The 10,907-nt window shown below is 51.1% G+C and overlaps 1 protein-coding gene and 1 long non-coding RNA gene across 2 annotated transcripts in view; one reads left to right on the top strand and one right to left on the bottom strand.

Moving 5' to 3' along the window:
* The window catches only part of STOX1 (storkhead box 1), a 113,581-nt gene that overhangs the window by 27,951 nt on the left and 74,723 nt on the right, over positions 1-10,907 (bottom strand). The gene's annotated exons all lie outside the window — the stretch shown is intronic.
* The window catches only part of LOC105501146, a 5,495-nt gene continuing 4,335 nt past the window's right edge, over positions 9,748-10,907 (top strand). Inside the window, exons 1-2 of the long non-coding RNA XR_001000149.1 lie at positions 9,748-9,758; positions 9,862-9,867. This is a non-coding gene — a long non-coding RNA (uncharacterized LOC105501146). The remainder of the gene's footprint in view (positions 9,759-9,861; positions 9,868-10,907) is intronic.

The following is a 10,907-nucleotide window of genomic DNA, read 5'->3' as shown; positions in this document are numbered from 1 at the left end:
GCTCTGTCACCCAGGCTGGAGTGTAATGGCATGATCTCAGCTCACTGCAACCTCCACCTCCTGGATTCAAGTGATTCTCCTACCTCAAACTCCAGAGTAGCTTGGATTACAGGCGCTTGCCACCACGCCCAGCTAATTTTTGTGTTTTTAGTAGAGATGGGGTTTCGCCATGGTGACCTCAGGTGATCTACCCGTCTCAGCCTCCCAAATTGCTGGGATTACAAGCATGAGCCCCCACGCCTGGCCAGATATGTTTTAAAACCAATGATATTGGCCAGGCGTGGGGGCTCACGCCTGTAATCCCGGCACTTTGGGAGGCCAAGACGGGCAGATCACAAGGTCAGGAGCTGGAGACCATCCTGGTTAACATGGTGAAACCTCATTTCTACTAAAAATACAAAAAAATTAGCCGTGCGCGGTGGCGGGCACCTGTAGTCCCAGCTACTCGGGAGGCTGAGGCAGGAGAATGATGTGAACCCAGGAGGTGGAGCTTGCAGTGAGTGGAGATCGTGCCACTGCACTCCAGCCTCGGCGACAGAGCAAGACTCCGTCTCAAACAAACAACAACAAAAAAGCAAAAAAACAATGATATCAGATGGGCATCATGGGTCACCCTGTAATCCTAGCTCTTTGGGAGAGCATGGTGGGCTGCTGATCACCTGAGGTCAAGAGTACCAGACGCACCTGGCCAACATGGTGAAACCTCGTCTCTACTAAATTATCACTTCTCATCCTTTGGCAAAGATCAAGTGTAGTAAAAAAGAGAAATTAACCGGGTGTGGTGGCACACACCTGTAATCCCAGCTACACAGGACTCTGAAGTGGGAGGATGGCTTGAACCCCAGAGGCAGAGGTTGCAGTGAGCCAAGATCACACCACTGCACTCCAGCCTAGGTGACAGAGGGAGACTCTGCCTCAAAGAAAAGAAAAGAAATGCAATCATAAATAACACGACTGGGCGTGGTGGCTCACATGTGTAATGCTAGCACTTTGGGGGCCCGAGGCAGGCAGATTGCTTGAGTTGAGGAGTTTGAAGCAAGCCTGGGCAACATGGCCAAAATCCAACTCTACAAAAAATACAAAAATTAGCCAGGCACAGTAACAAAGTGAGACCCTGCTTCAAAATAATAATAATAATAATAATACTATGTCGCCCAGGCTGGAGTGCAGTGGCATGATCTCGGCTCACTGCAACCTCCCCCACCCAGACTCAGGTGATCCTCCTGCCTCAGCCTCCCAACAAGTAGCTGGGACTATAGGCACATGCCATCACACCAGGCTAATCTTTGTATTTTTAGTAGAGACAGGTTGGCCAGGCTGGTCTGGAACTCCTGAACTCAGGTGATCTGACTGCCCTGGCCTCCCAAAGTGCTGGGATTACAGCACTCTGGGCATAGAACCACCATGCCAGGCCAGAATTTGTTCGTAATAGTACAGAAAATAATGGTGAGACTTAAAATTGATGATATTTTAAGATTTGATGGAAACTGTTATACTCCAATTATTTTGTGTGATGACATGTTACAGCCATTAAAATGATATTTTCATGGATTTCTTAATAATGTGAAGTAGGCTGGGTGCAGTGTCTTACACTTGTAATCCCAGCACTTCAGGAGGCCGAGGTGGGTGGATCAGCTGCTGTCAGGAGTTCAAAACCAGCCGACCAACATAGTGAAACCCCATCTCTACTAAAAATACAAAAATCAGTCAGGCGTGCTGGCGGGTGCCTGTAAACCCAGCTACTTGGGAGGCTGAGGCAAGAGAATCACTTGAACCTGGGAGGTGGAGGTTGCAGTGAGCCAAGATTGCACTGCTGCACTCCAGCCTGGGCAGCAGAGCGAGACTCCATCTCAAAAAAAAAAAAAAAAAAAAAGACCTGGCCAACATGGTGAAACCCTGTGTCTACTAAAATACAAAAATTGGCCAGGCGTGGTGGTGGGTGCCTGCAATCCCAGCTACTCAGGAGGCTGAGGCAGTAGAATCGTTGGAACCTGGGAGGCAGAGGTTGCAGTGAGCCAACATGCCATTGCACTCCAACCTGGGTGACAGAACCAGACTCCATCTCAAAAAAAATAAATAAATAAAATGCTTACTGGTATTTCAGCTAATTCGCAAAACAACGCAATGGGAGATGAGTACTATTATTTACCCCACTTTATGAATTTTACAGAGAGAGGTTAGAGTAATTAATTTGCTCCAGGTAGGTTCACAGCTGCTAAACACTGCCATGATTGACCCCCTAGTCGGCTAGGATCCCCAAACCACCACTCACCAAACAGCCCTCAAGAAACAGAACTCTGGGCCAGTTGTGGTGGCTCATGCCTGTAATTCCAGCACTTTGGGAGGCCGAGGCAGGTGGATCACCTGGGGTCAGGAGTTCACGACCAGCTTGAGCAACATAGAGAAACCCTGCCTCTACTAAAAATACAAAACATTAGCTGGGCGTGGTGGTGGGCTGAGGCAGGAGGCTGAGGCTTGAACCTGGGAGGCGGAGCTTGCAGTGAGCCCAGATTGTGCCACTGCACTCCAGCCTGGGCGACAGAGCAAGACTCCATCTCAAGAAAAAAAAAAAAAAAAAAAAGCCAGGGGTGGTAGCTATGCCTGCAATCCTAGCACTTTGGGAGGCCAAGGTGGGTGGATCACCTGACGTCAAGAGTTGGAGACCAGCTTGGCCAACATGGTGAAATCCTGTCTCTACTAAAAAAATACAAAAAATAGCTGGGCTTGGTGGTACGTGCCTGTAATCCCAGCTAATTGGAGGCTGAGGCAGGAGAATCACTTGAACCTGGGAAGCCGAGGTTGCAGTAAGCCCAGATCACGCATCTGCACTCGAGCCTGGGTGACAGAACGAGACTCTGTCTCAAAACAAAACAAATAAAAAAACAGAACCCTGAGATTTGCAAAAGAAAATATGCAGATGACTGGGCTCATGCCTGTAATCCCAGCACTTTGGGAGGCCAAGGCGGGTGGATTACCTGAGGTCAGGAGTTCAAGACTAGCCTGACCAACATAGAGAAACCCCGTCTCTACTAAAAATACAAAAAGTTAACCAGGCATATGCCTGTAATCCCAGCTACTCGGGAGGCTGAGGCAGGAGAATCGCTTGAACCCGGGAGGCGGAGGTTGTGGTGAGCTGAGATCATGCTGTTGCACTCCAGCCTGGACAACAAGAGTGAAATTCTGTCTCAAAAAAAAATAAAATAAAAAGAAAATATGCAGATGATCCATAGGCTTGAGAAGTGTCCCTTTGAGTGGTAACCAAATAAATGCAAATTAAATAAAATAATGCAAAGTCTTTGCAACTAATTTTCAAATTAATGATAATTTAAAAGAATAATTAAGAAAGCTGGAAAGGATGCAGGGAGATGTCATTGAGGTACATTGTGGTTGAAGTGTAAATTGGTACACCCTTTCTCGCTCAGGGCTATTTGCAGTATAAATACATACATTTCATTAAAGCATACATTTCATTCCTACTTTTGCACTGATTTAATTACAAGATTGTTCATGGCAGCATGAAATAGGGAAGCTTTAATCTCAACTTAATCTCAACTTAATCTCTAATGAAGTATGGAATAAATTGTGGTATGAGTGCATGGGGGTAGTGGGATGGTAGGGGTAGTGGGATGGTGAGGCTGTGAGGGGAAGGAAATAAATCTTAGGTAACATAATGGTTTGTTGCCTTTCAAAGGGCCACAGGACATAAAAAGATATACGTTACGGTATATCTATGTTTTTAAAATGTCATGTGCTGGGGAACTAGGAAAAAACATCTAGAAAAGATCTTTAAGATGGCGATCATGAAAAAAAAGTTGAGAAAAAATCTAGGTTCCGTGTGGTGGCTCACGCCTATAATCCCAGTACTTTAAGAGGCCCAGGCGGGCACATCACCTGAGGTCCGGAGTCCGAGACCAGCCTGGGCAACATATTGAGGCCCCATCTCTTTTTTTTTTTTTTTTTTTTTGAGGCGGAATCTCGCTCTGTCGCCCAGGCTGGAGTGCAGTGGCCGGATCTCAGCTCACTGAAAGCTCCGCCATTGAGGCCCCATCTCTACAAAAATTTAAAAACATGCTGGGCGCAGTGGCTCACGCCTGTAATCGTAGCACTTTGGGAGGCCAAGGCAGGCAAATTACCTGAGGTCGGGAGTTCAAGACCAGCCTGGCTAACATGGTGAAACACTGCCTCTACTAAAAAATACAAAAAATTAGCCAGGTGCAGTGGTGCACACCTGTAATCTCAGCTACTTGGGAGGCTGAGGCAGGAGAATTGCTTGAACTCAAAAGGCAGACGTTGCGGTGAGCCGAGATCGCTCCACTGCACTCCAGCCTGGCAACAAGAGCGAGACTCCGTCTCAAAAAAAAAAAAAAATTAAAATTAAATATTAGTCAGGCCTGGTGGCACATTCCTGTAGTTTCAACTACTCAGGAGGCTGAGGTGGGAGGATCGCTTGAGTTCAGGAGGTGGAGGATGCAGTGAGCTGAGATAGCGCCTCTGAACTCCAGCCTAGGCAAAGTGGGGAGGCCCTGTCGCAAAACAAACAAACACACTTTAAATTTCTGAGTGATATACAGCATCGGCCGCCTCCGGGACCTGCTCGGGTGGTACACTCCAAGCTGCAGAGACTTAAGAAAAGGGCATCTTGGTTACAGCCCAGGTATGGGGTTCCACCCCCTCCCCCGCCACCACCAGGCAGCGCGGTCCGCCCTTCCAGCTGGGATCCCCGCGTCTCTTGGCCTTCCTGGAGCCCCACTGTTGTGCTGAAAGAGACCGCCCTTGCGATGCCCAAGTCCGGCTCCATAACCACGTAAACGAATTGTAGATTCAGACACCGTGAGCGGCGGAAACAAAGGCGTCCCTACGGTGTGCGGCCGCCCGCTGAGAAGGGTCTGCCGGTCAGCTACCTGGCGAGGGAACGGAGCACGCCCCCTCCCGTTCACGCCGCGCGTCTCCTTCTGGCAGACAGCACAGGCGGTCAGTTTTGAACTTTCTGGGTGCGCACCTCCTAAGGCTTCAGCCGGGCCAGGTCACTCACTGTCTTCAACAAAATCAAATGTTCAAAACGTACTGTCGGCTAATACCTTTTTTTTTTTTTTTGAGACGGAGTCTTTCTTGTTGCCCAGTCTGGAGGGCAGTGGCGCGATCTCGAGAGGCTCACTGCAGCCTCCGCCTGCCGGGTTCAAGTGGTTCTGCCACCTCAGCTTCCCAAGTACCTGGGATTACCGCCCCACCACGCCCGGCTAATTTTTTTCTTTTTTTTTTCTTGAGACGGAGTCTCGCTCTGTCGCGAGGCTGGAGTGCAGTGTCGGCTCAACCTCCACCTCCCGTGTTCAAGCGATTCTCCTGCCTCAGCCTCGGGAGTAGCTGGGACTACAGGCACGCGCCACCACGCCCAGCCAAATTTTGGGGTCTTTGATTCGCTTCCTCGACAGGGTCCCTGAGGGCTCAGGATCCAGGGATGGAGGCTTCTGGGGGCGAAAATGGCACCTCCCTGGCAGGGAAAGGCCAGGCCTGTGAGGGCTCAGACGAATCCTGGCTCCACACGCAGTTCATGCTGCCCGGGCCTCAGGGACCAGCACATCCACCTCCTGTCCTCCAGTTGAGGCCTCAGGGCTCCCAGAGAAAGGAGCAGGGTCCCCCCCAAGCCGCTGACAACCAGGACCAGCCAGGCTCCGGCCTCCTCCCCTTCTTGTGCATTTCTGCCCGCCCCAGGCTTCTCCAAGGCTTCGCTGCCATCTACTGGAAACCAGCCTGGTGCTGACTCAGCCTTGTCCTCAGCAACCATGGCCTGCAAATCGTATTCCATGTGCCTGGATTTCCCCTCTGGACACAAAGGCTCCGTGAAGACGGTTTAGGCAGTTCCCAACTTCATGATCACAGCAGGCCCCTCCGGACCTCCCTGCACTGTCCCTAGTCTGGGCCAGGGCCACCCCATCCATGGGAGGATGGGTCGGAGCTGTCCTCCCAGAGCCAGGCTGGAATGGGCCCCACAGCCTTCAGGGAACTACCTTTTCCTCTACAAAGCTGGTCACCTGCTCTTACTCTCACCCTTATAGGCTATGTCTGCCTCATCATCTGGGATTCGCTGTCTCCATTCCCGGGGTCTCTGTGTCTTTAAGTCTAGGTTGGGTATTGACCCCGCCACCCCGGCTTTCTTCCCATCTGCATTCACACTTCATACTCCACACCCTCTTGCCTTCTACCTTTCTACGCTTCACCGCTTCACCATGACCTTTGTAAGCAATGTCTGGTTAGATTTTGTTTCGTGTCCAACTGGACAGGCTCTGTTGTGTACATTTATGGTTCTTGTTTTTATTGATCTATGAGAATTATTTCTACCACTTAATTTTTTGTTCTGGCTTTTCTAAACTTCTATTTTATCTCTCCTTTCCTAACTTCTAGTAGAGAGACTCAGTTTTCATATTCCCCTTCCTCTTTCGAATGACTTGGAGGTTATGGTAGGCTGATCATGGCTCCCACAGATACACCCATGTCTAAGCCCTGTAGCCCACGAGCATCAGCTGGTGTGGCAAATGATGTGATCAGAGAGGGACCCTGAGGGGAGGAGCGTATCCTGAGTCATCCAGGCAGGCCCTAAATGCATTATAAGAGAGAGTCCAAGGGAGCTTCGACCCAGAGCTGCACAAGCAACAAGGCCCTGTGAAAGACGGAGCAGGTCTTGGAGTTGCAGCCACAGCACAGGAACGCCAGGGCAGCCGCCGGAGGCCGGAAGAGGCCAGGAGGCTCCTCCCCGAGAGCCTCAGGAGGGAGCATGGCCCTGCCTTCTCCAGGCCTTGATTTCTGTCTTCTGGCCACCGAGACTGTGAGGGAATAAGTTTCTGTTGCTGTGAACCCCCAGGCCTGTGGTAGCTTGTTACAGCAGCGACAGGAAACTAACACAGAGGTCGTATTTTCTCTTTTACTTTAATAAACTGCCTTGAACACTTTATTGTGTGCACCAGGACAGGCCCGCTCTTAGTCTAGACACAGCCAGCGTCTCCGCAGGTTCCTCCTCCAATGCATTAGAGCATGAGTTTCTGGCATCTGTGGGGTGCCCGGATCAGGGAGGGATGCGCCTCCAAGTTGTCCTCAGGAGATTCCCAATTGTTTGTGGATGTTGGATGTGGCGTCCATGGGAGTGTCTGGGATTTTGGTGTCTTGTACATCTAGCAGCATTGTCTCGTGCAGGGTGAGGGAAGTAGGGCCCCTGCCTCCACCTGCCTGCATGTGGTATCTCCCTAGAAGGAAGCCTTTGGTAAGTGGTTGGGAATATTAGGGTGCTCGAATGGGTACTGTGAGGAGGTGCAGAGGCACCAGGCTCTAGCAGCCTCCTGCCTCCAGGAGAGGCCTGGGATCACTGCAGCAACCAACGCCTTGGATCACTCGAGGGCTAGAAGACACCCACCAGCTACACAGCTCAGGGGTGTCACACATTGGGCATATTGTGGCGTCAATTTGAGAACCAGCCTGGGTGGAGTTGGATCAGGACACCCAGCCAGGATTCCATATCATCGGGGAGGGGAACGCCCATGTGGCTTGTGTGAAGGACACTCCAGGGAATGCAAAGGCTGTGGTGGCTGGGAGGAGCTCAGGGATGAAAGAGATTCCAAGGATTTTATGGAGGTGCCTGGGTTTGCTGTTAGGGAACTTGCATATGACTTGTATAAAGGTTGCTTCAGGGGACATGAAGACACTGGTAGCTGGGAGGAGCACAGGGATGACAGAGACCCAGAGGACCCTATGGAGGTCTTTGGGACTGATGATGGCTTGGGGGCCAGAGGAGCTGGGGGAGCCTGTGGGGACAACCTGGTGGGAGAAGCTTTCCCACACCGCCCACCTGGCCAGTGAACTCTCCAAGGGCCTCGTTTGAACGACTTCCTCAGGCGGTCTCGGTTTAGAAGGCAATGGAAGCTGCCCTCACCAGGCAGCTTCCTCAGGTGCCTGCAGGACACAGGAGGCACAGACTACAGCCAGGAGCACTGGACACCTGCGGCCCAGGCCCCTTCAGGGTCCCCCATGCTGACTTCACACAGCTCTGCCTAACCCTGCCCTAGGGCTTTAGTGACATCAAGGCTGTGATCGCCCCTCCCAGATCAGCCCCAGGCCCTGGGGTGGCATCCTAGGCCCTGGTAGGAAGGATATGGGAGAAAACGGGAAAGAGCCTCACTTTGCCAACAGGAAAACTTCAAGTTTCTCCAGTTGTTTCAAGAGCCTTTTGCAATCTGGAAAGCAGGAGATGGGTTATGGTGGCGAGGGCGGGAACTGGGATTTACAGGAGCCTCAGTGCGTGAGTCATTAAGGGAGACCCCAGGATCGGGGATTAGACTCGAGCCCCAGCATCCCTGTCCAAGGTCACATGGCCCCAAGAGTGATAGCCAGGTGCCCGGAGGGCAGCACTTTGTAATTTACAAAGTGCTTCCCGACACTGACACACCCCATCATGGGGGTCATGACCACCTCCTGGGGAGAGAGGACAGGGGCAGTCTCAAAGAGGACTCAGCCATGTTATACAGCTGCCCACATGGACCTGGAGCCCCTCCTACACCTCCAGGCAGTCACTAGTCCCCTCCCCCACATAGTCCCCTCCTGGACAACACCCACTCCCTGGACCCCATGGCTTCATCCCAGCAGGGAATCGGAGACAGACCCTGGGTTCCAATTGCCCTAGCAGGAGCTTCCCCATCAGGCCTCTGCAAATGACTTCCTAGGAGACGGGGTGCTTGTTCCTAGGAACAGGTGAAGCTGTGATCTCTGGGGCTTTGGGGATCCTCAGAGCCTTACCTTTAAAAGCGATGTATATCCTGAGCCCCACTTCAGCTTGATCCTGAGAGACAAGAAAGAGTGAGGGTGCAGGCTGGTTCTCAGTCTCCTGTCCCCACAGCTGCAGACCCACAGTGCTCGTGAATGACACACTTTCTCCGCCCAGCTCACGGAGCCCTGTGTACTCTTTCCTTTCCTTTCTAAAGTGCATAATAACCTTTTCTGGTTTCCTTCTTTGAAAAGCACAGAGGAGTTTTCTATGTAAGGCCTGCCCTGGGCGTCGTCAGTCCCTGTTCCGCTGCTTGTAAAACACACACACTTGGGTCTGCAGGTGCCTCCGAGCTGGCAGGGAGGATTCTGCTTCCGAGGAGGCCAGAGGCGACTCCAGTCTCAGGTGGGGGCTCTCAGGGGCTCAGCACAGCCACAGAGCACTGCACACAGAGGCTGGGACCCGAGGCACCTGCCCGGGAAGGCGGCTGATGAGCCCGGGCTCAGGGCCTGTCCTCCCACAACGACCTCACCCCTCTCATGACCGGGTCCTCGCCGCTGAGTCCCGGGGTTTGTTTTTGCTGTGATGCCTCCCGTGCACCCCCACAGATGGTCTGGGAGCTGGGGATGGAAATCCTATGCTCACTCCAACCCCTGCCTGCCCTGCCGTCCCTAGAGGGATGATGAGATTTCCCATCACAGGAGCGCCTCTGCTTGATTTGGAAAAGTGGAAAAGAGAGCAGGAAAAACAGAATCATTCTCTGCTGGGTGTGGGCTGAGGGCTCCTTACATTCTTGCTGTTCTCCTCTCTGGGAGGCCCTGAGGACGGCTCCCTGGGGGTAAAGTAGGGGCGTAAGATGATCAGGAACATCAGGCTAAACGCAGCGAAGAGGCTGAAATGGATGATCTCCGGAATGGGGCTCCAGCACAGCTCTGTGTCAAGAACACTGTTCAGAGGAAAGAGAATATCCATGTCAACTGCACTGCTGCCCTCGGTCTACTGGGCCCTGGGCGTCCCCTCGGGAATATTTATTGGGGCCCAGGCCCACATCACAGAGGTGGGGCCTCCCCCTCACAAAGGGCTCCTAAGGGTGGGGTGGGCAGTGGGAGGAGGAGACTGAGGTCCAGCCCCACCCACCACCACCCACCCCTGCAGTTCCCTTCACCCTCCTGGCCTTCTACATCCCTCCTTCCCACTCCACCTTCTCAACCTATCAGAGACAGACCTGGTCTGTTTTCTATCCTCTCACCCTGGCACACAGATGGTACCTGGTTCCTTGGAGATCTGCTCAGGCTCCCTCAATTTCACAGTTTTTGAGGATCTGGATTTGTCCCTGAAATTCCTGTTATTTCCAGGGATTATTGCTCTAGGGTCTCCTCTGCCTGCAGTTCTAACTTTCCCACATAATATGTTCTTACCTTGCATCAACTCAGACATAGAGCTTATTTTTTCATACTTGCTTATCATTGCGAGTTTTGAATAAATTTTTTTTTTTTTGACAGAGTCTCACTCTGACACCCAGGCTGGAGTGCAGTGGCACGATCTCAGCTCACTGCAGACTCCACCTCCCAGGTTCACGCCATTCTCCTGCCTCAGCCTCCCCAGTAGGTGGGACTACAGGTGCCTGCCACCACGCCTGGCTAATTTTTTGTAATTTTTTAAATAGAGACGGGGTTTCACCGTGTTAGCCAGGATGGTCTTGATCCCCTGACCTCGTGATCCACCCACCTTGGCCTCCCAAAGTGCTGGGATTATAGGTCTGAGCCACCGCGTCTGGCCTGAATAAAATTTTTATAATTTTTGTTTCAATTAATCTTTACTATCTTCAGCTAGACTTAATCAAAATTTAAATCAATTCTTTATTATTAAAATTCATAGGACTACAAAACTATAAAAATTGAACTTACTAAACCTTCCAAGGATATTTTTATATATTTGCAATATTTTTGCTTCTAAAATCAATAAAAGTTAAAGTGCATGAAAAGTTTTGGAATTTTCAGCATACACACACACACATATACACACATACCCCGTGACAAATCAATTCAGTATTTTCAAATAGAAGAATCAAGCCTTTCTTTCAGTTCAAAAGCTTTATTGTAGTATTTCTTATATGGTAGGACTGCTGGCAGCAAATTTTCTGTCTTTTTTTTTTTTTTTT

Source organism: Colobus angolensis, unplaced genomic scaffold, assembly GCF_000951035.1.
Source record: "Colobus angolensis palliatus isolate OR3802 unplaced genomic scaffold, Cang.pa_1.0 Scaffold12, whole genome shotgun sequence".
Taxonomy (NCBI): domain Eukaryota; kingdom Metazoa; phylum Chordata; class Mammalia; order Primates; family Cercopithecidae; genus Colobus; species Colobus angolensis.
Note: the sequence above shows the minus strand (reverse complement) of the source record. Positions and strands in the feature narration are given on the sequence as shown.